Source organism: Myxocyprinus asiaticus, chromosome 11, assembly GCF_019703515.2.
Source record: "Myxocyprinus asiaticus isolate MX2 ecotype Aquarium Trade chromosome 11, UBuf_Myxa_2, whole genome shotgun sequence".
Classification (NCBI taxonomy): Eukaryota; Metazoa; Chordata; class Actinopteri; order Cypriniformes; family Catostomidae; genus Myxocyprinus; species Myxocyprinus asiaticus.
The window spans coordinates 22,720,498-22,746,911 of record NC_059354.1 but is presented as its reverse complement, the minus strand read 5'-3'; the positions used below and the strand labels follow the sequence as shown (position 1 = coordinate 22,746,911).

General features: G+C 38.7%; 1 long non-coding RNA gene and 1 pseudogene across 3 annotated transcripts; both read left to right on the top strand.

The window, feature by feature from the left end:
- The first annotated feature begins 418 nt into the window (after nt 1-418).
- LOC127447799 (cis-aconitate decarboxylase-like) lies at nt 419-9,147 on the top strand (annotated as a pseudogene).
- An 11,660-nt stretch (nt 9,148-20,807) lies between these two features.
- Nucleotides 20,808-26,359, top strand: LOC127447943 (uncharacterized). 3 transcript variants are annotated; one of them, XR_007898437.1, is made up of 4 exons: nt 20,808-24,243; nt 25,559-25,639; nt 25,726-25,872; nt 25,968-26,359. It is a non-coding gene; the product is annotated as an uncharacterized LOC127447943 (long non-coding RNA). The 3 variants fall into 3 exon arrangements; XR_007898438.1 differs by having other exon boundaries at nt 20,808-23,966; nt 25,726-26,359; XR_007898436.1 differs by having other exon boundaries at nt 25,726-26,359.
- Nucleotides 26,360-26,414: the final 55 nt, after the last annotated feature.

Here is a 26,414-nt window from a genome sequence, read left to right as displayed (position 1 = left end):
ATGAATTGTATGCACAAAATGTAGTTATTTAGTTGTTTTATACAAAAATTGAACTGAGATTTAATACCACGAGTTAGTTCAACATTGTGAAACCACACACTTCATGATGTTGTGGTTAAGTAACATTGGAAATTTGGCGAGACAGTTTTTGCTCAGGCACATTCGTATAGAATGCGCAAAAAGTTGACATCCTAAACTCACAGCAGGATCCAGACCTCACGCGATGTTCAGAAAGGTAATGACTACACACTGACTACTAGTCACTTAAATCATGCAATGTTAGATTGAAATTATTTTAAATATAGTTCTTTTATTTTTATTTATTTATTTACTTCTTTTAATAGAATTAAGATTTTGTATTCCAAACGTTATTCATGCTCTCAATGCCCTATGTAAAATGTGTGTTAAATGTTATTTAATGTTGCTGAAAGTTACTGTAAGTTTTGGCGCGGCAGTGTCCTGTTTGATCACAGCTCATCTGATGGATGAGGTGATTAGAAGGAGTAAGAGAATGATACTGGACACACTCGGAGTGGGATTACTTGGAACCAGCACCCCAGTCTTTAACACTGTGCTCCAGTACAGCCAAGTAAGTTTCTATCATTCTACAGGTTTCTTAATCCTATTCAGTGCATGCAAAATTAGTCTAAACCAGGGGTGAGGCCACATAAGGGCCCGGGTGGCACTGATCCACCCAAACTGACGGCTGGCCTGCCCGAGTAAAAATGCCAGAAAATCCTAGCAGTTTGCAAATAAAAAGAAACAGCATTCTGTCACATGCAAAACAGCTCACATGCATGGTAGTCATCATATTCCTGTTAGAAATATAGTTAGAAAATATGTTTGTATTTCAAACAAGAAAATTTGTATATGTTATGGTGAATAGAATAAATAAATTGATAACTGAAAATTAATGTTTGGTGTGTGGTAGATATTTATGTAGATGGCATTTCTTTGGTTTGGCTTAAAATCTAACACACAAACAACAACCACATATACAGTAATAGGGTGGTCATATGTTCTTTTTCCCAAACCAGTCCTCTTTTTCAGACTTCTGGCTGAGCTTCTTGGATTTCTAAATTGCTAAAAATGTTTGGGATTTGACTTTGTTTTCATAATGACGTGCATTTTACAGCCACCATACTTTCTGTGTGATCTTGAGAAAAAGCTGTTTTAATGGAAAATGACACAAAAACGTACTATTTTTCATAAAAAGTAATGATATAACAATATGTTTTGTTACCAATAACAAAACAATGTAACATTACTTTTAAAAGTAACATTACCCAACTCAATAGAACAGCAGTAAAATGTAACACCTGTTTCACCACACCTGCACTTGCTACGAATTGTCAGTTGTAATTACTGAAAATGTTAATATTGGCTATATCGAGACGATTTCAAATAGCACTTATCAGGGATATAGAAACAAACATGATAAAAATCCGCCAAGTTCATCCGAGTGACAGATAATTTGTAGTGCAACGTATGTGTGATCTGGCAATTGTCAGTAGCAAAAAAAAAAAAAAAAAAAAAAATATATATATATATATATATATATATATATATATATATATATATATATTGCATCTTATATTTAATATTATTGTATTTTATTCTATGGCCATTTAATTTTTCATCACATATGACATATTAAGGTAAATTACAAATGAAAAGCATAATAATTGTTTAAAAAACAACAAATTATTGTTATTGTACCAGTAATTGTGCAACTATCATTATTAGGCTTTGTAAATGAGCAAATATTGACTCACAATGACTCAAAATTTTTTTTTTTTTTGCATATTTCTTTGATGATTTATAATTTAGAGGCAGCAAGCAATGAAAAAGAGCAAAGTCTGGGGAAGACCAGGATCATCTCTTCCACCTCAGTATGCTGCCTTTGTTAATGGAGTTGCGGTAGGTCATTTTAAATGGCCACTTTTATATACACTGTATGTCTGAGGTATTTTTTTGTAAATATATGGTTCAGTGTTTACTTTTAAAAACACTTTTGAAATAATAATTTAAAAAAAAACTTTCTTTCCTGACCACATTACTTACCATTTATTATTTTCTCACTTCTTCAGCTTGTCTTAGTAAACTATAGTTTCATGTTAGTTGTATTTTAGAATGAATGTATCTGCCAAGAACAAAAATGTATATGTGATTGAATTGGATTTTTTCTTTAAGCAAAGCTACCCCAACTGAGCCACTGGAAAAAAATAAATAAAAAAAATGATGGGTTGGATTCACTTAAAATATACAGTATATATATATATATATATATATATATATATAAAAAATAAAATATAAATAAAGCCGCACTTCAGCTATGCAAATTAACATGCACAAGGAAAAATCACATGGATTGAACAGAATCCAACTTCAACAAAGGGAACAACAATGACTTTCTTTATTTACTAACATCTTATGCAGTTTTGTGTTCTTTGCCACAGTCACATTTGGCTTGCTCACTGGGAGTCTAAAGACAATAATTTTTAAACTGCACAAACATTAACATTAACTTTAAGACAGTACAGCATAATTTTCTGTAAAGCAGCATTGTGAAAAGCACTATTCATACAAACAAACAAACAAACACACACACAAAACAGTCACCTGGTTTGTACATTTGTAAAAAAAAAATAATAATAATAAAAAATAAAAAAAAATGTAATCACATTGTTAATCAGAAAGTGGTACATCTCTAGTGATCAACAGGTCAAGTCAAGTCATTTTTATTTGTATTGTGCTTTTCACAACACATGTCATTTCAAAGCAGCTTTACAGAAAACCATATTGTTCCTACTAGAGATTGTATGTTTTAGCTCAGATGTATTGGCAGTAGAGGATTCTTACTAATGGGTTTAAAAACTGTGAAATGTGTTGATATATCAGGTGCACTCTATGGACTTTGATGACACCTGGCATCCAGCCACTCACACCTCCAGTGCCATTTTGCCAGCACTCCTTGCATTGGCTGAAACGATGCCTGTTAAACCCTCTGGCCTGGAGCTCTTGCTGGCTTTCAGTTTGGGAACAGAGGTTCAGGGGAGGTTCCTCAGATTTTCCAAAGAGGCATACAACATTCCCAAAAGGCAAGAATATCTTTCAAGAGTCTAAAATCATATGCTATTTAAAGGAAATTATATATATAATACAGAAAACCAAATAAAATAGTCCTGACAGTAATCTAAGGCTCCAAAATGACTCACTTGTTGATCAATGAAAGCATATTTTATTTCCATTTGTTTTTTCTTTTCTTTTCTTTTTTTTTTTTTCCAAGTAATTTCAGAACACAGTATATAGAGAAATTGTACATGGTCACTCACTGATTATGTGGCTGTGGCTTTCAAATTGCTAGTAATCATTTTCAGTGTGAGTCACTGGGCCTGAAGAACTTACAAAGAAATATTAGAAACAATAAGTTCAGCGAGAAATGTCATTTGTAAGTGGTAGTGAAGACTTGTCAGAAAAAAAAAAAAGCACAATAATGAAAACAACTTGAATTACAGTAAATCTTCATAATAGCTTTTATTAGTAAATAATTATTTAATTTTGCTTTTACAGATCAGTAGATAATGTACATCAAATATTAATACATACAGTATGAATATATACACCGATCAGCCAAAACATTAAAACCACCTGCCTAATATTGTGTAGGTCCCCCTCGTGCCACCAAAACAGCGCCAACTCGCATCTCAGAATAGCATTCTGAGATGCTATTCTTCTCACCATAATTGTACAGAGCGGTTATCTGAGTTACCATAGAATTTGTCAGTTCGAACTAGTCTGGCCATTCTCTGTTGACCTCTCTCATCAACAAGGTGTTTCCATCCACAGAACTGTCTGTCACGAAATGGTGAAACTCATGAATATTAATTAGGTTTTATGACCAATTCAAGCATTTTAATACAAAATTTACATTATTTATTTGATAATTTGAACTGTACATATAACACTGTCAGTAGATTTTGTCAGTCAGTGAATAAATACATGGATCCATTGTTTGTTGTTATTTAAACAAACAAATGCCAGTAATTCAGTTCTTTGTTAGGGGAGCTGTCCTGTCCAAATTGGTGCTGATCACTTTGACCAATCTATGTCCTGGAGTCTGCCTTCTCAACATGAAAATATGGAAATACTAACATTCATGGAATTTGTTTGTAACCTTGTAGAGGCGCCGAAATGTATTGACTATTACAGAATTTTAATAAAAGAAAAAATGATGGTTTTAGCAAGAGTTTCAGATGTAGGCTAATGATGCTAAATTATAGAAATTAATGAAAGTGACCCAATAAATCCACGTAACGTGAATGTACGCAATGTGAATCATAAGGGGCTCTCAAGTAGCCTAAAGTTTTGTTACTAGTCTGGAAACTGAACAAATGCTCCCAAAACAGGATTAAAATGATGGGTATCAGTATTAAACTACTCATAGACCTATCTATATAGTAACAGATCATCTGGTTAGAGTTCAAGGCACTGTGTACTTGTAGCCTTACTGCCATATTATGCAGCATGCAATTTGTTACTGCCTTGTAAAAAGACTATAGGCAAGCCGATTTGAAACATCCATTGGAAGAAGGAAGAAGAGGAGGAGTTAAAGAGAGAGAGAATCTCTCATTGCACACACTTACTCTAATCTCCATTTTTAACCATATTTTAATTGTTTATTCAGGCATATTTATTTAAGTTTTAAACTGCAAGGTCACATTACTCACATGTCTTCTTAAATAATCTGTTTTTGTCATGCTCAGACTGCAGAGACTGCCTATTGATTTCATAGTGATTTTTCAACACTTATTTTATTTCCAATGATCAAAATATATTAATACAGTTTATTAAATTTCCCAATGTCTTTGATCAACTGTGAAAGATGCCAGAAAGATACACTTAAGTTGCACTTAATGGACTTAGCATAGGTTCAAAGCTCTCGTTAATTTATGAACTTTTTTACGAACTACTTAGATAATGCTTTTGGGACACGCGATTTAGAGATTAAGTACTGCTTATGTGCTACTAACCTTCAACTTTGAGGTTCAGGAAACCCAGCCGACGTTAGTTAAGATGACCATAAAAACTTAAGTTAAAACGTTTTCGGGAAACCCAGCACTGATCAGTTGTTTGCTTGCAACACATTTAACTTCTACCGGTCAATTTTGCTTTAAAAATAAAATTCAGATAAAAACTTAAAGCAAAAATATTTCTAAATTATAATTATACTTCAAACAAAACGAAAATATAATCACAATAATGAAAAAAATAAAAAATCCTATATTATTAAAGGTGCAGTCTATAAGATTCAGAAACCCTTGTTATTAATGACACCTGTGGCTGTTAAGTGAACTGCAGCCAGCTACCTGTTGCTCGTGCACACAATCCATAGGGACTCGAGCGAGTGAGCATCGACCAAAACAATGACGTAACGTACAAAGACACTGAACATGATTCACCGACATCATGCTGACAGATGAGGTAGCATAATTAAAATTACACAGTTATGATTGTTTTACTACAAACTTTGAGACTGTATATTATATTCGACTCTCCAGTATTGGAACAGGGCTAAAACAAAGTGTGGATATAGGTCTGACTATGCGAGACTGTAGTTTGAAGTAATCACTTTTCTTTGCATGATACCGTGACTGCATTTATACGATAGCCTATGTCGGCGTTAGAAAGCTAGCCAGCTTTATCAATAGCTGTTAGCTAAATTTGGTGGATGATGACAGTAGCTGTTTATAAAATAGACTGTACATTATAAATATGTTGACACAATTCAGTATTGATGTGATTCCATCTCAACTGTCATTTTTATATATCGATGCGCTATTGTTTTATAATAATAGAATGTATATATTTTCTGTACAACCAAGTTACGTTACACTAATGAATGGGTCTTTTTGCATCATCTTGAACATTGTCTAGCATTCATTTCATGTGTTATTGTAGTTTACCTTGCTAAATAATTACAGATTACCATTGTTTATGACAGTTACTTTGCATCAGCATACCTGACTTTTAGTGTAAAGAGAAGATCGTTGAAATTATTTGAAAGTTAGGAAGCAAGGTAGCTTGCAATTCGTCAGCATTAGCAGGCAAGATCAAGTTAGCTAAAATTACACAGATCAATCCTTATGGCACTATATTTCACATGCTTTGCAGTTATGTAAGCTTACCTGTCCAATAAGAAGAATGCCAATTCAGGGTTGGTTTTGATCCCCAAAACCGAACAAAGTTCCCTCCAGGAATCAAATGCCCTGCCGATGTTCACTCTAGTTTTCGCTCGACCACGATCATGTTCCCGCTTAGCCAGACTGGATATAGTAGATACATTTTATTTATTTTATTTTGACTTACTCAGAGTTTGTGTAGGAGTCGATGTTGTGCTGGGAGCTGGACGTTTGCTGGATTCCATCTCTAAGATAACGTTACCTAGTGTTGCAGTTTGTTGTCGCTGTTGAATAGCGGAAGAGAAGCACTGAGGCAAGGTTCTCGGAAGTACGCATAAACGTCACATCCTTTGGATTTTCCCGGCAAAAGCAACCCACTCCCTTCACATGAAAATCAGTCTACAGGATTTAATAGGCAACCTAGGAACTCTGGGAAGGGCTAATGTTTTAAGTTGCGTTTCAAGCCGTTCACACATTGAAAAAAAAGAAAAGTTGTTACATATTGCACCTTTAACTACCCAAATCCAAACATTTTAAACTCTTCAACTTCTTTCACCTGCAATTGTAAAAATAAGCATAATAACTGAAAAATAAACAATGGCCTCTATAAAGTTTAACACAAATCTCATACATTTTTGTTTCATAAAATGGCTCCAAAAGAGATTGTCAGGCCGGGACATAATTTTCCACTATATTTTCAGAATTAAGTTGTTGTGAGTTGAGCTGTGCCTCACACAGTCCCAAAAATAGAGCCCAGAGTCTTCTTCACACTTTCAAAGAATGTGTCTGATCAACTAATTTCAACCAAAAAAGTGTATGATTATTTCAAAAAATGACATTCTCCATGCATATACACGCAGAGTAAAAAAAGTGTAGGATTGAAGTGTGCACAAATTGTATGATAATTGTTATTCAATCCTTTAAAAAGTGCATCATTAATTATAAAAATTAAACCCTTTGTAAAATATCATATTATATGACACCAATAATAACATAAAAAAAAAAAAAAAAACTTTTAAAATAGTTTGTATTGGTTTTTATTGAACCAAGCCTCTTTTACATCATGTAACATCAACTGATAAAAATATTCTTTTAATATCAACCCATCTCATGAAAAATCGTACATAATTTACGAGTTGGCTATTTCGTTTGGTCTGGCATGATGTTGTTCGCATAAACTCGTACGACTTTATCACATGCAACCTGGATGTCTAATGCAGAAGTGCGAATTTCGCGCACGAGGCATTAAGGACATGCTTATTAATATTATGCCCTTACCCAAACCCCTTTTCTAAACTTAACCAATCAGTAGAGTGTGTAAACATGATAGGAAGCTGTTGTGTGTGACAGAAGCAAGTAACTGTCACGTATTAGATGGAAATGATTTCGAGAGATATCATTGGCTGTAGTGAAAGTCGTAGGGATTCAAACGAGTGCGGTCGCACGATATCATATGAATTAGCCAAATTTAGAAAAGTCGTACGAATCCTGACGATTTCACTGTGAGAGTGTGTTGTTTATTACAGCTATATTTGAATATTAAACATGACTAAATATCAGTAAACAGCTGGAAAATAATTAAATGGTTCAGCCCAACCTTGAATAAAAGCTTTACAATTGTCAGGTGTTTTTAATCGTCTGTGTGGGGTTAGTATGTTTCCAACCACACTGAGTACAAGTTCTGTCAATGAATTACTAACAAATATGTATGAGGTGTTTTATTATTATTATTCTGTTAACAACAACATGGAAATATGCACATCATGAGGATAATAAGATATTACTACTTAAAACATTGGATACTGTTGACAAAAATATGACGAGAAATAAATAACACAGGAAGATAAAGCACTGACAATATTGTAGAAGGAGAAAATCTCTAGCATAAAGAATCAGAAAACAGTCTCAAATGATCTAATACTTCACTATACTGATTGTATGCTATTATTTCAAAAATTTATTTCAGGTTTTCCTTAGGTAAGATGTTACGTTCACGTGCACTTCGCCGCCAGTCGCACTCCACCACCGCTGTTTGTAGCCCTATTCCCGTGTCCCAGCCCAATGCCCATGCCCAGGGGAGGCTTACACACAGTCTGCCCTTGGTGGGGACACTTCTGTTTGCATTTTGACAATTTTGCAATTTAACTGGAATGGAGCGCGAACTGCTTTACAGTGGGGCAGGTAATTTAGCATGCAAATTGGTGCACGAGAACATTGCCAACTGTCAATCAACGTCTTTGATAACAGCTCCAACAAGTACTCATTATAACAAACTCCAGTGCTGAATTGACACTTATTATAATACACAAATACGAAATGGAAACTCCTGCTCAAGAACTAGAGATATTTCTTCCACATTAGACACTTTCCTGATGAAAGCTATTTCAAAAAGTGAAATGATGCCCTTGTATATACAGTATAAAATATATATATATATATATATATATATATATATATATATATATATATATATATATATAAGAGAGTGCCCTTATCCAGATATATAGACTGTCCTCTTCCAGTTACTGAGCACCAGGCCAGACACTCTTTCCAGTTCAACTGCTGCAAGACACTGCTTGATGGTGAAGTCACCGTTGAATCTTTCAGCAAAAGCCAGATGAACAGGAGCACCCTTAAGGAGATGCTTCTCAAAGTACATTTGGAAAATCCACAAGACAATCACTCGAACTTTGAAAAGATGTATTGTGAAATTATCATGGAAACAACGCAGGGGGAAACATTCACTGCATGATGCAACACTTTTTACGGTCACTGGACGAATCCACTCAGTCATGAAGATCTGGTGCAGAAGTTCAAGGCGAATGCATCAACTGTGCTAATGCCAGATGTTGCGGAGGGTATTATTTATACTGTAGACAGTCTGGACAAAAACCCAGACTGCTCAATACTTTGGTCATATATTAACTTTAATAAGGAAATGCTGCACAGAGATGAGTGTTACTAAGTTCAGGCTTGAATTATATTGTAATGCCTGAAAGATCTTTGTTTTGATGGATTTTTTTTAAAAATGTAAATATGTAGGGTGCTACGGGGCTAAAAGCTCCATGGGGTAAAAGGCTCCTTTAATTTTATTTTCCCCCAAAACACTAAATAGCATCAAAAACTACCATAGTACTTTCCTAAATACATGTTTGACATTATGAACTGCAAAATTTTCCTCTTCCATGAGATCATTGTGTATGGTGTCTAAAGGTTGATTTTGAGGCAATTTGATCTAATATTTAATATTCTTTTAAATGTTGTAAATGTATGTAGATAATGAATATCCTTGAAATTATCACATTTGTCATTTTAAATTTTGTTCAAGGTGCTTATATAAAACAAAAATTCAATAACTGTCCAATAAGTGAAAGGATAGCATTTGGGGTAAAAAGCCCCCCGACTGCTGGGACTGAAGGCCCCTATAAAACACATTCCTGGAAAGGAAGTCGGCGACAGCCATCTGCGCCCCCGGTCTGTGGACCACCTTGAACTTAAACGGCTGAAGAGCCAGATATCAACGGGTGATCCGGGCATTAGTATCTTTCATGCGGTGGAGCCACTGGAGTGGGGTGTGATCCGAGCAGAGGGTGAAGGCCCGCCCCAGCAGGTAGTATCGGAGAGTGAGGACCGCCCACTTGATGGCGAAACACTCCTTTTCCACGGTGCTGTACTTAGTTTCCCTTAACGAGAGCTTACAGCTAATGTACAGCTCCTCCCCCTCCACCACCTGCGAGAGTACGGCCCCCAGCCCCCTGTCTGAAGCATCTGTCTGTAAAACAAAAGGGAGAGATAAGTCAGGTGAATGTAAAAGTGGCCCCCCGCAAAGTGCAGCTTTAACTTGCGTGACGTCTGAATAATTAGGTATGAACCTTCTATAATAGCCAGCCAGCCCCAGGAACTGTCTCACCCCCTTTTTGGTCTTGGGTCTCGGGCAAGTCGCAATCGCCGCTGTCTTGTCAATTTGGGGACGCACCTGCCCGTGGCCTAAGTGGAACACCAGATACCGTACCTCCACCCGTCCAATCGCGCACTTCTTCGGGTTCGCTGTGAGTCCCGCTTGGCGCAGCGATCTCAGAACCGCCCTCAGATGTTGCATATGCCGCTGCCAGTCATTGCTATAAATGATGATGTCATCTAAATAGGCAGCGGCGTAAGATGAATGCGGTCTGAGGATTCGGTCCATGAAACGCTGAAACGTAGCCGGGGCTCCAAACAAACCGAACGGAAGTGTCACAAATTGGTGTAATCCAAACGGTGTGGAGAAGGCAGTTTTCTCACGGGAAATTGGTGTAAAGGGGATCTGCCAATAACCCTTCATCAAATCTAATGTCGAATAAAAACGAGCAGTGCCCAACCGATCGAGCAACTCATCAACGCGAGGCACTGGATATGCATCAAATTTAGACACCGCGTTGACTTTTCTATAATCCACATAGAATCGTACAGACCCGTCGCTCTTAGGCACTAGAACAACTGGGCTGGACCAATCACTGTGGGATTCTTCTATTACCCCCATATCAAGCATTGCATCTAATTCTTCCCGAACTATTTTTTTCTTGTGTTCGGGTAATCGATAGGGGCGGCTACGTACCACGACCCCCGGCTCGGTCTCGATGTGGTGATGGATGAGGTTTGTACGTCCCGGTAGAGGGGAGAACACATCTGCAAACTCCTGTTGCAACCTAGCAACCTCTGCGAATTGGCTCGGCGGGAGGTGGTCTCCGCAAATAACTGGGGTGAACTGTTTATGTTTTGAACTTACCTCCGGTCCGAGCTCCGCCTTCTCGGGAACTACCGTAGCCAACGTCACGGGAACCGCCTCCCTCCACAATTTCAGGAGATTGAGGTGGTATATTTGACGTGCGTCCCCTCTATCGGTTCGTTTAACCTCATAATCGAGATCTCCCACTTGTCGTGTGACCTCAAAGGGTCCTTGCCACTTGGCGAGTAATTTAGAGCTCGATGTGGGAAGCAATACAAGCACTTTATCTCCCGGTGCAAATTCCCTTAGCTGAGTTCCCCTGTCATACAGTCGGCGCTGTCGTTCTTGTGCTTGGAGCAAATTCTCCTGTGTTAGCTGTCCCAATATGTGGAGTTTTGCTCTAAGATCAAGAAAGTACTGAATTTCATTTTTACTGTTTGAAGGTCCCTCCTCCCAGGCTTCTCGCAATACATCAAGCACGCCGCATGGGCGTCGCCCATACAGCAGTTCGAATGGAGAGAAGCCAGTGGAGGCTTGCGGGACCTCTCGTATTGCAAATAACAGGGGGTCGAGCCATTTATCCCAATTTCTAGCATCGTCGTGTACGAACTTACGAATCATGTTTTTGAGGGTTTTATTAAATCGTTCCACCAGGCCATCTGTTTGAGGATGGTATACACTGGTGCGAATCAATTTAATATTTAACAACTCGTACAGTTCGCGTAGTGTCCGTGACATAAATGTTGTGCCCTGATCGGTGAGGATTTCTTTCGGAATCCCCACACGGGAGATTATTTTGAAGAGTGCCTCCGCAACACTGCGTGCTGAGATGTTGCGAAGAGGCACGGCTTCCGGATATCGCGTTGCATAGTCCACTAGGACCAATACAAAGCGATGTCCGCGTGCTGACCGTTCTAATGGCCCGACGAGGTACATTCCAATTCTCTCAAAGGGGACCTCGATCAAAGGGAGAGGGCGCAATGGCGCTTTTGGGGTGGCCGGTGGGTTAACCAGTTGGCATTTGCGGCATGCCGCACACCACCTGCGGACATCGCCGCCAATGCCCGGCCAATAGAAACGGGCTATTAGACGGTTCAGTGTTTTCCTTTCTCCTAGGTGACCCGCCATGGGATTATAATGAGCCGCCTGGAATACCATTTCCCGAAGGCTCCTTGGAATTAAGAGTTGGGTTGTATCCTCTTTGGTCCGAGTGTCCTGTGTCACTCTATACAACCGCTCATTTATAATTGCAAAATAAGGGTATGAGAGGGCGATGTCCGGCTGGAGTCGTTGACCATCGATGACTCTCACTTGGTCAAAGGCGTGTTTGAGGGATTCGTCTTGTGACTGCTCCAAAGGGAAATCCCCATCAGGGAATTCCCTGAGAAGGGGAGGGGCTGCAGCCTCTCCCCCTCTCTCGTCATTATGACGTGGAGCCGTCGAGGACGGCCCCGGCTCCGCCTCCCCTGCCAGAACATCGCACATCACACATCTCCCTATTTTCGTACAGGACCCATCCGCGCAAATTCCCTTTAATAAAACTCTAAAATCAGGCCAATCAGTCCCCAAAATCAGCGGATGGGTGAGGCGGGAACTAACCGCGGCCTCCACTCTATGGTTTTTCCCCCGAAATTTAATCGTCAGGGTCACCACCGGAAACTTGTGAATATCCCCGTGTACACATTTCACCTTCATCGTTTTAGTTGTGACCAATGCCTCGGGTTGAACCAGGTGTTGGTGGATAGTGGTTTGATTACACCCTGTGTCCACCAACGCCTGGTGAGTACCGGTATCCGGTAGGCTCCGGCCCGGTCGGGGGCAGCCTGTGGGAGGTCAGAGACCCGCACCACCGTCCCCAGCTCCATCAGAGGGCACTGATCTCGGAAGTGGCTCGGGTCTCCGCACCTCCAGCAGCCCGGCACAGGCGCTACATCCGCACTTGCGTCGGCGGGCGCCCCCCCCGAGGGGGAGAGTGGCGGGGCATTGGGATAGGGGTAGGTGTCGCCTCCCACACCCGGGGAACTGGTCTCAGGGGCTGAAGTCCTCCTCGTCTGCGTGGGGCAGGAACGGGACCTAGAGAGAGAGCAGAACAAGAGGAGAGAGGGGAGGGGGAAGAAACAGAGGGAGGAGAAAAAAATGTAGGAGGGCTCTTCCGCCCTGGGGATCGCCGCCATGTGGTCCTCCGCAAGCCGGACCCACTCTGCCGTCCCTTTTGGCAGTCGATGTGTGAATTGCTCCAGTACCACCTGGTCGATAACTCCATCGACGTTGCGGTCCCCCGCTAGCAGCCATCTTCGGCAGGCGTCACGGAGCCGCTGGGCGAAGGCAAGCGGGCGGTCGGAGCTCTCCAACTTCAAGCTCCGGAAGAGTTGACGACTTTCCTCCGGAGTGCGACCAACCCGTTGCAAGATGGCTCTCTTTAAATCTCTGTAGGCCAGGAGGCTTGTCGCTGGCAGTTGTTGAGCCGCGAGCTGGGCTTCCCCGGACAATAGTGGGATCAGTCGGGCCGCCCATTGGCCGAGCGCCAACCCTAGATCTCGGTGGTCCGCTCAAACAAATCCAGGAAGGCCTCGGGGTCGTCCGCCGCCCCCATTTTCTGTAAAGCTGGCGGGGGTAATGGCGTGGGAGCGTCCGGGGTCGCGGCTGAGGATGCCTCCTGGCTGAGGCGGCTCCGGATCGCCTGCCGGTCCTCGGCTTGAGCATGCAGGAGCTCGACAAACCGGCGATCTTGGTCTTGTCGGAGCTCAAGCAGTGTCAGTTGGTGGCTCTGATGTAGGCTGGCGAGGGCTTGGAGGGTCTCCGCCAACTGGGAGGACTCTACGGGACGACTTCCATCCATTTTCAACCCAAACTTCAATCCCGGGTTTCGGCACCAGTGTAAAGAGGAGAAGCAGCTTTCCTGGTTCAGGTAAGGATTTATTTTTCTCTTTGCAATACTGAACTTTAATCACACACCGCTTCATCAAAATAAAACTCTCATCATCACAAAACTCTTGCTTCCTGTTCGGCTCTGTGGTGCCCAGGCTCTCTCTCCTTTTTTCTACTTGCGGTGTGGCTCTATTTATCCGCTCTCCCCGTGCTTACTGAAATTAGAGACAGGTGTTAGACATAATTTAGCTCAGGTGTAAGCGCCCTTACCGCTTTCTCTCTCTCCGGAGAGATGCTTGACCACGCCCCCGCTGCCACAATTACATTATACGCTAAGAGTATACACCAATGCGAGTGAAAACACTGGAAACTGAAAACGTTTTTTTTTTTTTTTCAATTGTGGAACACTTCCGTGTTCAGAAAAAAGGTGGATATTCTTAACTAAAAGGGGTCATGACATGCCTTTTTTATTATATTAATATGTTCCTTGAGGTTCACACTATAAAAAGACGCACATAACCTAATTTTAATATGCCAAGATGCATCACATGATGCCTAACTGTGGTTAGAATCATAGAATGCATTATTTTGACCTTGTGCATACATGATGCTCAAATGAACTTTTCAAGTGTATACACATATCAGGACATCTCATCTTAATCCAGAAACTTTGACACAATTGCAAACACGTGACACGTGATGGGGAGTCACGAATCTCCCTTACGGGAGGCCTCGCTTCAAAGCCCCGCCTGATCATTCCAGCACTGAACTCCTGCATCCACGATCTTAACAGAGGTCCAAAACATCAACGGAATAACCAGAAATTTCTACTGACCCAGCCAAAGAACCAAAGCAAAAATGAAAAATGAAGGATCGATGGTTCTCAATGTATTGTCTATAGACACCTTAAAGTTCAATTTTCTTTGTTAAAGTTCACTCACAAACCTGTTTTTCATGATTGTCTATGTGTTAGTTTTATGTTGTAGATTAGAAATAAAGTCTTGTTTGTATTAGAAGATAACTTGACTGTGGTATATTTTGATAATCTCGTCAATTGATTCTTAAAGGTCTACGCTCCGAGCTCGAACCATATTTCAACATATGTGGTATTATTTTCGATGGCCATGAGTATAGTATTATTCTAAAACGTTAATAGCTGCATCATATCAACTCAGCGTAGCCGAGTGATCAGACGTACACTTTAATTCTTTCAATGTTCCCCGAAGTTAATCATAATTCCCTTCTTGAGTTAAAATCCCTTACATATATAAATTGTGAGCAGATACAATGAGCCTGTTGTATTACATATTTAATAGTGGAGAATTTTTATTCAGATCTCTAATCTGATCATTTGTTATTTATCCTTCATATAGTGGTGGTTGAACGCAGCCCAAGCCACCTGGCAAAATAATATAAGAAAGTCAATCCTGATGCTTTTTAACACTGGCACACTAAATTAAATTAAATGCTGAGCTAAAGATTATATGGACATTCTATCAAAAACAGCCGTAAATAATAGAGGTGTTCTGTTCTACCCTGGGAAGATGATGGCATCCAGATCCTTCACAGTGACCTGGGAAAGGTCTTGGATATCACCCCTTGCAAATGTGGCACTTTCCACAAGCACACTTCTCTTTTATTAGTTCCTCAGAGCCTTTCAGGTGATCTACAACATGCATCTGATCAACGTTGGGTGCAAATATCTTGACCTGTGGGGAGGCTGATTCTGTTACTAAAGAAAGTCCTAGACAGTGTCAGTGAACAATGATTGTGAAATAACATGTTTTGGTACAATATATGCTGAAACTGATATTTCTTTTGCTATAAATTTCCAAACTATACCATTTTAACCTCATCATGTTTTTGTGTGTTTTTTATTAATGCAGCTGCAGATCCAATCAATTCAGTTATAAATTATACCAAGGAAAGCCATACATATGTATGACATGTATTAAGCAAATTAACACAGCATCCAACAACATTGAGAGAGTGAGCGAATATGGCTATGCTACTGATTTATATACTACATATATGTACTATATGTTTAAATAAGCAGTCTGGTATAAATAGAACAAACTTGTTCAGTCATATGCTTTCTCTGTGTAGGTTAACTGTTTATTGTATTGCTATTTTATTATTTAATATTTCACATTTCAATATTATTACATTTTTGAAGTTCACATCCAGTATATTAAACATACAGTAGCTTGCTAACGGCTCAAATGAACCAGCTCCGCAGACGCCTCGTAGATTTCACTTCCATCAAATACACCACAGCCTGCCAATACTACAGCAACACGCTTTTCCATGTCTTTAAATTAAATGACTCTCACAAACTCGCTGAAGTCCACGGTGAACTTGAAATTAGTGATGTCCGGTTTGTGAACGAATCATTCTTTTGAACCGGTTCATTTTAATGAACGAGTTAAACTAGTTCACCAAATCGGACTGAATCGTTTGAAACAGTTTGCGTCGAGTCAACACTGATCCACAAGTTACTCTATCTTAACCTGTCTCTCGGATGTGCCTGACACTCCAAATCAAAATGAGCTGATAACCGGGAGTAATATGATCCTAGAACTGATATATCTGCTTTTGACAACTCTTCTTTGCAATTAACTGCTCCAACTAGTTCACAAATCGGACTGAACGCTCGGGTCACAACAGCTCTCGAGTCAACAGTACGAGTCGTTCGCAGCAGTTCTCGAGTCAGCAGTACACTGATCCGAGGACAGCAGCTCTCGAGTCAACAGTACAATGAGTTGCTCATAACAGTTCTTGAGTCAGCAGTACACTAAACTGAGAACAGCCTCTTTTGGAGGTGTCCGACTTACTGAGAACCGATGAGCTGCTGACATTGAGCATGTGGACATTGAGCATGTGGATCCGAGGACAGCAGTTCTTGAGTCAACAGCACACTGATCCGAGGACAACAGCTCTCGCGTCAGCAGTACATTGAGTCGATCACAGCAGTTTGCGAGTCACCAGTACACTGAACTGAGAATCGCCTCTTTCGGACATAATACTGAGAACTGCTGATTAGTGAGCAGCTGAGGACTTGAAACGTTTCAGTCGAGAGATGTAAACAAATTTTACTATTGCGTTTTGAGCATGCAGATTATATCTGAAGTTGTGATGAGCTGGATCATGGTTTCTGTAAAAAAAAAAAAAAAAAAAATAAGTGAGTTAATTAAGACTAGTTTAATCACTTTTTATGCTTTAAACGTGTAGAACATCCACGTTTGTATATCAGTGTCAGTATTGGGTGCTTTAAGTGCAAAACTTTAAATGTAGGATGTATGTAAGATTACTGAATGAAACACTGATGACAATAAACACCCTTATTATTATAACTTAATAAATAATATGTTATAATCAGCAATCTGCCCTTACATATGGCTGTATTAAATGTGTTTGTGCGTTTATTCTACGACGCCAGCGTATTTGCATTATGTATAGTGATGTCATTACGTGATGATGTAAATGAACTGGAGAATCGGTTTTTTGAACCAGTTCATTGAAACGAACCGTCCAAAAGAACCGGTTCGCGGAAAAGAATCGGACTTCCCATCACTACTTGAAAGCTTCAGAGCCTTTGATGTTCGTGAATGTAAAGTACGATAGCGACAGTGTTACAGCGCCTACAACTGCAGCGGCGAACAGAGAGGAGAGGGCCGTGGACAGAAATGCATTTCTAAAGACTGTTTTCCGTTTCCGGTCTACACATTTGACATGTGTTTGCCATATAGTGTAGTATTTGTATAGTTAATTATGGTCCCTTTACTCGAAAATATAACGGAGGGAACTTGTGTAAATAACATGAAAATCCTTGATGTAAGTGCGGCCAAAAAATACTTCACTTATTGAGTGCTGTGCCATGTTTAATCAAAGTCTCTCTAGCAAGTCAGTCCACTGTAGGCCATCTTTGGCACGCTCTCAGGAGGCTATTTCCAGTCATGACAGTGCAGCTCCTATCCACTTGAATGGAGAAATACCAAAATACCAAAAACAGTTGGTCAAGATTATGATCAAGGAACATATTTCAAATCAACAATAAAATCTAACAATACTGGTAACATAAATTCTTATTCTTTACCTCTTATTATGCTAAAAACGCAATTTTCCCGGCTTGTATAGCTAATGCGCATGCGCATTCTAGAGTTGTTTCTAAAAGATGACTGGCTCTTTTATCTGTGAGGCGGGACTTCCTTTCTACATCTGTTGACTGTTAGGCGTTCAGAGCTTCTTGGTTGAATGTTCCAATTTCTCTTATTCATTTTAACGAGCGACTCGTCTCGGCTAAATATTCTGTGTTTTAATTCACTCAAGCTAGCTTGCTAGCTAATTTTGTTTTTAATTTACATTTTCTTTTTTTTTCTTTTTTGCTGTTGTTTTTTTTGTTTGTTTTTTTATTGCTTGAGTGAAAATACAAAGAAGCCACAGTAAACGTAAAACTTAATACATTCCATCAAATCTAAATAGCAGCACAAACAAAAAATAAGCATAATAAACAGAGGTAAATAGCCAAATATATACAAGAATATTGCACAAGGGGGTTAAAGTATATCTCCAAAAGTTTACGCAATTTAAGAACTTTTATATTATGCATCCATTTTAAGGATTTGAGGAAGCCAAATCCTTCTGGAAATGCAAGAGGATGGGAGGATTCTTTAAAAATCTAGATTTATGTATAAAGTAATTGGCCAAAACCACAATATTATTAACCAAAAATTCAACATCACCATTGAGAAAAAAGACCCCATATTTTATAGATTTAAAGTCAAAGTCAGGTATTACATATTTCAAACTTAACCAAACATGAAGGTCATCCCAGAAATTTTTTGAAAATTTGCACGAGTAAAATTAATGTTCCAGTGACTCTATGTCTGCTTCACAGAAGGTGCACTGATTGCAGTCCATATTAAATCTATGTCTGAGGAACTCATTTTAAGGATAGATGTCATTAATCATTTTAAACTGAACCTCTTTAGCCTTCAGTAGAAGAGGGAAAGAAAGAAACAAGAGGTCTATTTCTGACATGTAAAGGGAAAGTCTGTGCATTTACAAATGTTCTTAATACCTTATTATTACAACTGTCCTCGATAAAATTGAAAACAGAAATGATTAAAGTACTCAGCCTTGGTATCACAGGTGAATAACACAATGCACCTTTAACCAACTGAGCCAAGCCCACAGGAATAGCTTTTAACAAAGACATATACAATCTGAGTACACATGATATTGTGCTTTCCACAAAAATCATCATAACTGAGAAAATTCCCTTCCCCATCCATAATGTGTACAATAGACCAGACACCTTTATCCATCCAATCACGAAAAAACACAGATTTTCTATTAATGAGGATACACCTACAGTGCATCCGGAAAGTATTCACAGCGCTTCACTTTTTTCCACATTTTGTTATGTTACAGCCTTATTCCAAAATGGATTCAATTCATTATTTTCCTCAGAATTCTACAAACAATACCCCATAATGACATCGTGAAAGAAGTTTGTTTGAAATCTTTGCAAATTTATTAAAAATAAAAAACGAAAAAAAAAAAAAACAAAAAGAAAAAAAAAAAAATCACCTGTACATAAGTATTCACAGCCTTTGCCATGACACTCAAAATTGAGCTCAGGTGCATCCTGTTTCCACTGATCATCCTTGAGATGTTTCTACAACTTGATTGGAGTCCACCTGTGGTAAATTCAGCTGATTGGACATGATTTGGAAAGGCACACACCTGTCTATATAAGGTCCCACAGTTAACAGTGCATGTCAGAGCACAAACCAAGCCATGAAGTCCAAGGAATTGTCTGTAGACCTCCGAGACAGGATTGTATCGAGGCACAGATCTGGGGAAGGGTACAGAAAAATGTCTGCAGCACTGAAGGTCCCAATGAGCACAGTGGCCTCCATCATCCGTAAATGGAAGAAGTTTGGAACCACCAGGACTCTTCCTAGAGCTGGCTGCCTGGCCAAACTGAGCGAAGGGCCTTAGTCAGGGAGGTGACCAAGAACCCGATGGTCACTCTGACAGAGCTCCAGCATTTCTCTGTGGAGAGAGGAGAACCTTCCAGAAGAACAACCATCTCTGCAGCACTCCACCAATCAGGCCTGTATGGTAGAGTGGCCAGACGGAAGCCACTCTTCAGTAAAAGGCACATGACAACCCGCCTGGAGTTTGCCAAAAGGCACCTGATGGACTCTCAGACCATGAGAAACAAAGATTGAACTCTTTGGCCTGAATGGGAAGCATCATGTCTGGAGGAAACCAGGCACCGCTCATCACCTCGCCAAAACCATCCCTACAGTGAAGCATGGTGGTGGCAGCATCATGCTGTGGGGATGTTTTTCAGCGGCAGGAACTGGGAGACTAGTCAGGATCGAGGGAAAAATGAATGCAGCAATGTACAGAGACATCCTTGATGAAAACCTGCTCCAGAGCGCTCTGGACCTCAGACTGGGGCGAAGGTTCATCTTCCAACAGGACAACAACCCTAAGCACACAGCCAAGATAACAAAGGAGTGGCTCCGGGACAACTCTGTGAATGTCCTTGAGTGGCCCAGCCAGAGCCCAGACTTGAACCCGATTGAACATCTCTGGAGAGATCTGAAAATGGCTGTGCACCGACGCTCCCCATCCAACCTGATGGAGCTTGAGAGGTCCTGCAAAGAAGAAAGGGAGAAACTGCCCAAAAATAGGTGTGCCAAGCTTGTAGCATCATACTCAAAAAGACTTGAGGCTGTAATTGCTGCCAAAGGTGCTTCAACAAAGTATTGAGCAAAGGCTGTGAATACTTATGTACATGTGATTTTTTTTTTATTTATTTATTTTTTAATAAATTTGCAAAGATTTCAAACAAAACTTCTTTCACGTTGTCATTATAGGGTATTGTTTGTAGAATTTTGAGGAAAATAATGAATTTAATCCATTTTGGAATAAGGCTGTAACATAACATAACAAAATGTGGAAAAAGTGAAGCGCTGTGAATACTTTCCGGATGCACTGTATTATTCCACAAACAGCGACTACGTGGGGAGAAATTGTGTTTGTATAACATCTTCCAATATAATAATACCTGACTATGAAAAGACAATAGTTTGCATTTTAATTCTGAAGGCTCAAAATCACACCTCAAAAGGAAATCAAGGCCCCAAAAAATTCAAAAATGTTATAAGAAAAACAAGACCAAACCGACTGATCATTTCTAAGGAAAGTTTGGAGCCACTTCAATTTGAGAGTCCCATTCATGACATCGAAATCAATTATATTCAACCCACCCCCACTTATTGGCTTCACTAAATCTCCTTTTCTTATATAATGGTGTGTTTTTTTTCCCCAAATAAAGTTATACTGAAGTTGGTTAATATCTTATATACACTTGTCAGTGATACTTGGAGTATGCTGGATAAATAAGCCTAGAAAGAGCTTCGGTTTTCTGAATGAGAATTCTACCAAAAATAGAAATATCCCTTTGTAACCACAAGTTTAATTTGTTTTGAATTTTTTTTCACATTGTCGACCAGATTCAGTTTTTCTCTAATTTTAGTATCTTTTGTAATAACAATTCCCAAATATTTTAATTCATTTTTTAACGGAATACTGAACAAATGAGAATCTGTATGATCATGAATTGCGATCAGCTCACACTTTTTTAAATTCAATCATAAGCCTGAAGCGTTTAAAAAATGAAACACCAAATTAATGGCCACTGGAATCTGCTCTGCATTACTAAGAAACAAAGTATTATCGTCTGCCAATTGACTTATTAATACATGACTACCTAAAACATTCAAGGGCTTGATCTCTACTATTTTTAACATAAATTGTTAACAGTTCAGCTACTAAGATAAATAAATATGGACTTGTTGGATCCCCGTCTAATACCCCTATTAATGTTAAAAAGCTTAGAAGTCCCACATAGAAGTGAAACTGAACTATTTATGTCTTCATACAACATCTCTATTATATTAATACATTTGTTTCCAAAACCAAAAAGCTCCAGTGCATGTAAAATACATTTATGTTCTACAGTGTCAAAAGCCTTGTAGAAATCAAGAAACAAAACAAAACCATCATCCTTAATCAGATGTCTATAATCAATTAAATCCAAAATAAGTCTAATATTGTTGTGTATCAACCTGCCTTTAATAAAACCAGATTGAGTTTCACTTATAACTTGACTTAAGCTAAATTTTAATCTGTTTGCAAACACAGACGAGAGAATTTTATAATCAGCGTTAAGAAGGGTAATCGGTCTGAGGTTATCAATAATTCTCTTGTCTTTACCTGACTTTGGTATAAGAATAATCAACCCCTGTTTCATGGTTGGAAGTTGAGATTTAAATTCCAAACATTCCTTTAAAGCTCCAAACAGCAGACCATTTATATCCTCCCAAAAGAATTTATAAAAATTGGTGGTCAAACCATCCTGACCCAGAGATTTTCCTAAAGCCATATCTTTAATAACAGAATCCAGTTCCTCCATTCTTAGGTCTACTTCACAACTTTCTCTAAATTCCGTATCAATCTGTGGGATAATATTTTTGATCTTTTCAAGAAATGTATTACTATTTTTGTCCGAATAAGATGATGAATAAATATATATATTTCCTCAGATATTAATTTGGGGTCTGTGATTACCTCATCAATAATAATTAAACTACGAACTGCATTGTTTTCCTGTCTCCTCTTTTCTAAACGACAAAAGCCGTATTCTTCTCCCCTTCTATCCATTTTGCACAAGATCTTACAAAAGCTTTCTGTGGTTTCATTAAATACAAATGACCTAGTTTAGCTTCAAGATACTTTAATTTATCATCTTCTGGAGACATTTCCTGTGTATTACAGCAGGCATTAATTTCTTGTATTAAGTTTAATTCCATCTGCTTCTGTTTTCTACTCTTTCGTTTAGCAGACTTAATTGAAAGTACCCTTGCTTTGAATTTAAAGTACTCCCACTTACTCCCATTAGACGTTAAGGTGATGTCATCCTTAATCTCAATAATCAAATTTCTTATTTCCTTGCAATAATCTTTATCCCTTAAAAGGTCTGCATTAAACTTCCAATAGTCTTTTCTAGGGTTATTTATTACTATAAGACAGTGGTCTGTCAATGGTGCACTGGAAATTGAAACCTCAGTTTGTCCTGCAGAATCCTGAATAATGTTATTAAAATGGTGACTAGTATAACTAGAAGGAGATCTATCCAGCCATTCATCAGGTGCCAAGTTAAAATCACCTCCAATTAGCACAACATTTGTATGAATTTTTTTTTTAAAACAAAAAGTGTGATAACATCAGTAGTATTTGAAAATAAAATCTTGTTTTGTCCATTACTATTATAACCATAAACATTCACTAAAATAAGAAAAATACCTTCAATATTAACCAACACAGCAAGCCAATGCCCATTAAGATCACACTGAAAAGTCACAACATTCCCAGGGCAGTTGTTAGGGCATATGGCGACACCTGCTGACCAATTGGAGCCTGGACTAAACAAAATTATATCTCCCCACTGCATTTTCCAAAAAGCAGCATCCTCTTCAGTAGAGTGAGTCTCTTGCAAAAAAACAAAGCGTGACTTCTGCCCTGCACAAAACATAAATATACCTTTACATTTTACTATGTCCTTTAGTCCCGTTGCATGTAACGAACAAAAAGATAAACGGGACTTCAAAGAGAACATACTCACCGGAACTCACAGTGAACAAACTACTTATGCTATTACAAAGAAGTCGAGATAAGAAGAACGAAACTGCAACAGTTACAACAACAACAAAAAAGGCCTTCAAAAATAAACACAATTCCCAATTTTTCAAATTCCATCATCAGGCAAAAATCTGCTTCCCCTCGATGAAAGCAAATGGCCCACGAAAGACCGCCACTTTTCTTTCAGCACGTGCTTGTTTAATGCGAGGCCAAAGCGCTTCTCTAGCTTCTCTGTAAGTCCTTCGCGAAACGAATGCCTGCCTCTTTACACACGGTTGATCCCTTTGACAACACCCAAACTCTATACATTCTCTTTGAAAACTGAATGATGATCTGCCGCATGCGATTTCCTTCCTTTCTGCCAATTTGATGAACCGTGTCAACCGCTTCTTCCATTTCCCAGGGCACTCCAGGAGCAATCTTTGAAAGCAGCGAAATCACCTCTTCTCTGATGTTCTCGTTCTGTTTCTCTGGAGAGCCTTTGATGCGTAAGTTCCGACGCATTTTGTAGCGATCCAGTTCTCCTACCTTCGCTTGCAGATCTTTACTTTCCTGTTTTAGAACAGAAAGATCCAGATCAATTTCAGCTGCCTTCTGCTTGTGAGCTTTCAGCTACCCCTTAACCTCAGAGATGACACTACAGTTCTCCTCCAACTTTAATTCCTCCAATAGAGTGAATAGCCTCGAGGATATCCGCATTAGAAATCTGTTCCTCCTGCTCAGGACGCACTTTCTTCATGACGTGCACTTTTCTGGGAGCAACAGGTAGATTCTCAGCACCAGTTTCCTCCAAAAGACGCTTGTTTGCAGCAACAGCTACCTCCATCAAGTCGGCGTAATCGTGCTCGTTTCTGTTACTACTCACCATCTTCAGATTTTTTTGCTCTGCCTGCCATATTTAGATGATGAGAAATATATTACGTTGGAAAGTCTAAAAACACGAAAATAAACTTTAGGACTTTGTTAGTTGTTAACTATGCTGCCATCTAGTACGCCATCTTGGATCCAATTCCCAGTTAGGGGAGTAGTGAACAAAAAATCGCTTGCTAGCTAATTACCTTAAGTCAAGCGTGTGGTCATGGCAGAACTATATAGAGCTCTTTTAACAGCTGCCTCCGCTGTCACGAAGGTGAGATTATTCCACATTTCACCCATCAACCTTTAGGAGTGATTCTCTGGTTCTCAGAGTTATACGGGCCTTTGACCTGATTAAAAAATACATGTACAGAGTTCGTAGAAATGTTATACTTGTGTCCATGTTGGTTTCATAAATGTATAACATTTTCTTCGTTCAGGGACGCAAACTTAAGAGAGGTGAAAAAGGAGAGAAAGTCATAGCAGGTGTTCCAGATGTATATATTCAGTTGATTTGTTTGTTGTATTTAAAGCTTTTGTTGTTGTTGTACTCTTTAAAGTATTTAAGCTAAAAGGAACCTTTTAAAGTAATTTTAGGAACATTTTTATCAAAAAATTTGGGCAAATTAGCTTCAGAAAAGGTGACTAGGTGAAAGGCGAGTAGTTTACATTAAAAACACTTTTTTAATAAAAATGATTTAATGGCTTTAAAAAAAATGTCAGGTGGTGTAACCATCAAGGAAAAGGTATTACAGTACTTTTCTTGAGATTACAGTCTTTATATCAAGAAAAAACATATTCTTTAGAATATCAAGAAGTTTTCTCAGGGTTATTACTTGTGCCCTTACAAAAAAAGGTCGAAACATCTTTTCTTTTCTTTTGTTTTTTACACGAAAGCATGAAGGTCTGAAGGGCTGTTTTATGTTTTCTCTTTCTCTCTTTTATTTGACAACCTACATATCGGTTTCACCCTGACTTTGATTTGATGGACAAAAGTTTTTCAAATATTAATTAATGATATTTTAAAACAAAATTGTTTCACTGGTTACTTTTAAGAAATAATAATAATAATAATAATAATAATAATAATATATATATATATATATATATATATATATATATATATATTATTATTATTATTATGTATTTTGGAATAAATTAATAGATTCAGGCAAAAAATAAAACATTAGGATCACATCATTGACCCATATATTTACTTTTTCAGTGCAGAATCTGATACAAGCCACATTGTGTCCACTGCATGGAGCATGTCGCACTAAATTGTAGGAGCCACATCCCTCCACAGGTATGTGATGATTCAAATGCATGTATCGTATTTATCGATTCAATTTAATGAGAGTACTAACATTACACCCTCTTTTTGCCTTTTAGGTGTTTGAAGAGCAATCAAAGGAACATGATAAGTATGGTGGGGATCCAGAGCAGCCTCATAAACTGCATATAGTGACACGGGTTAAAAGCACAATGTGACGACCCTATTGGGAAAGAAAAGTTGTAAAGAGTTTGGGGCTTATGAAGGTGGGCTGTGGTCTATGTTTCCCTGCATTGACCTTTGAGAAATATAATACTACACTAATATTTATAATTTAGTAAATCTTGTTTATTGTCACTAGGCACATGAACTCCGTATCCACAAGAATACCCTCTCTGTAAACAGTCAGCTAAAAATAATTAAGCATCTTGTGAAGTATGGCATTTGCATTTCATCTTTTTTTTTTAATATAAATTAACTTGATTTTACACCATACTATTACCTATGGAAATTATATCCTTGTGTGCAGGATTCAGCCCCTCAAGCTCCCTTATGGACTACCTGCGTAGGAGGATATGGCTAACAAATATGTGACTAGCAGAGGGGAGCTGGTAGTGAAACATCTCCTTAAACCACTTGACCAGAAAGCCAGTCATAGTCATAGGATTTTTTTGGCCTACCGTCTGTGTTGTTTGTCTTTGCTGTTTGTTTAATAAAGGTTTCAATTAACTAAACATTCTTTTTAATTTGTACAAAGAGTTGCTATTCAAAACATAAGTCACTCAAGTAATTTAGTGTTTAAATCATT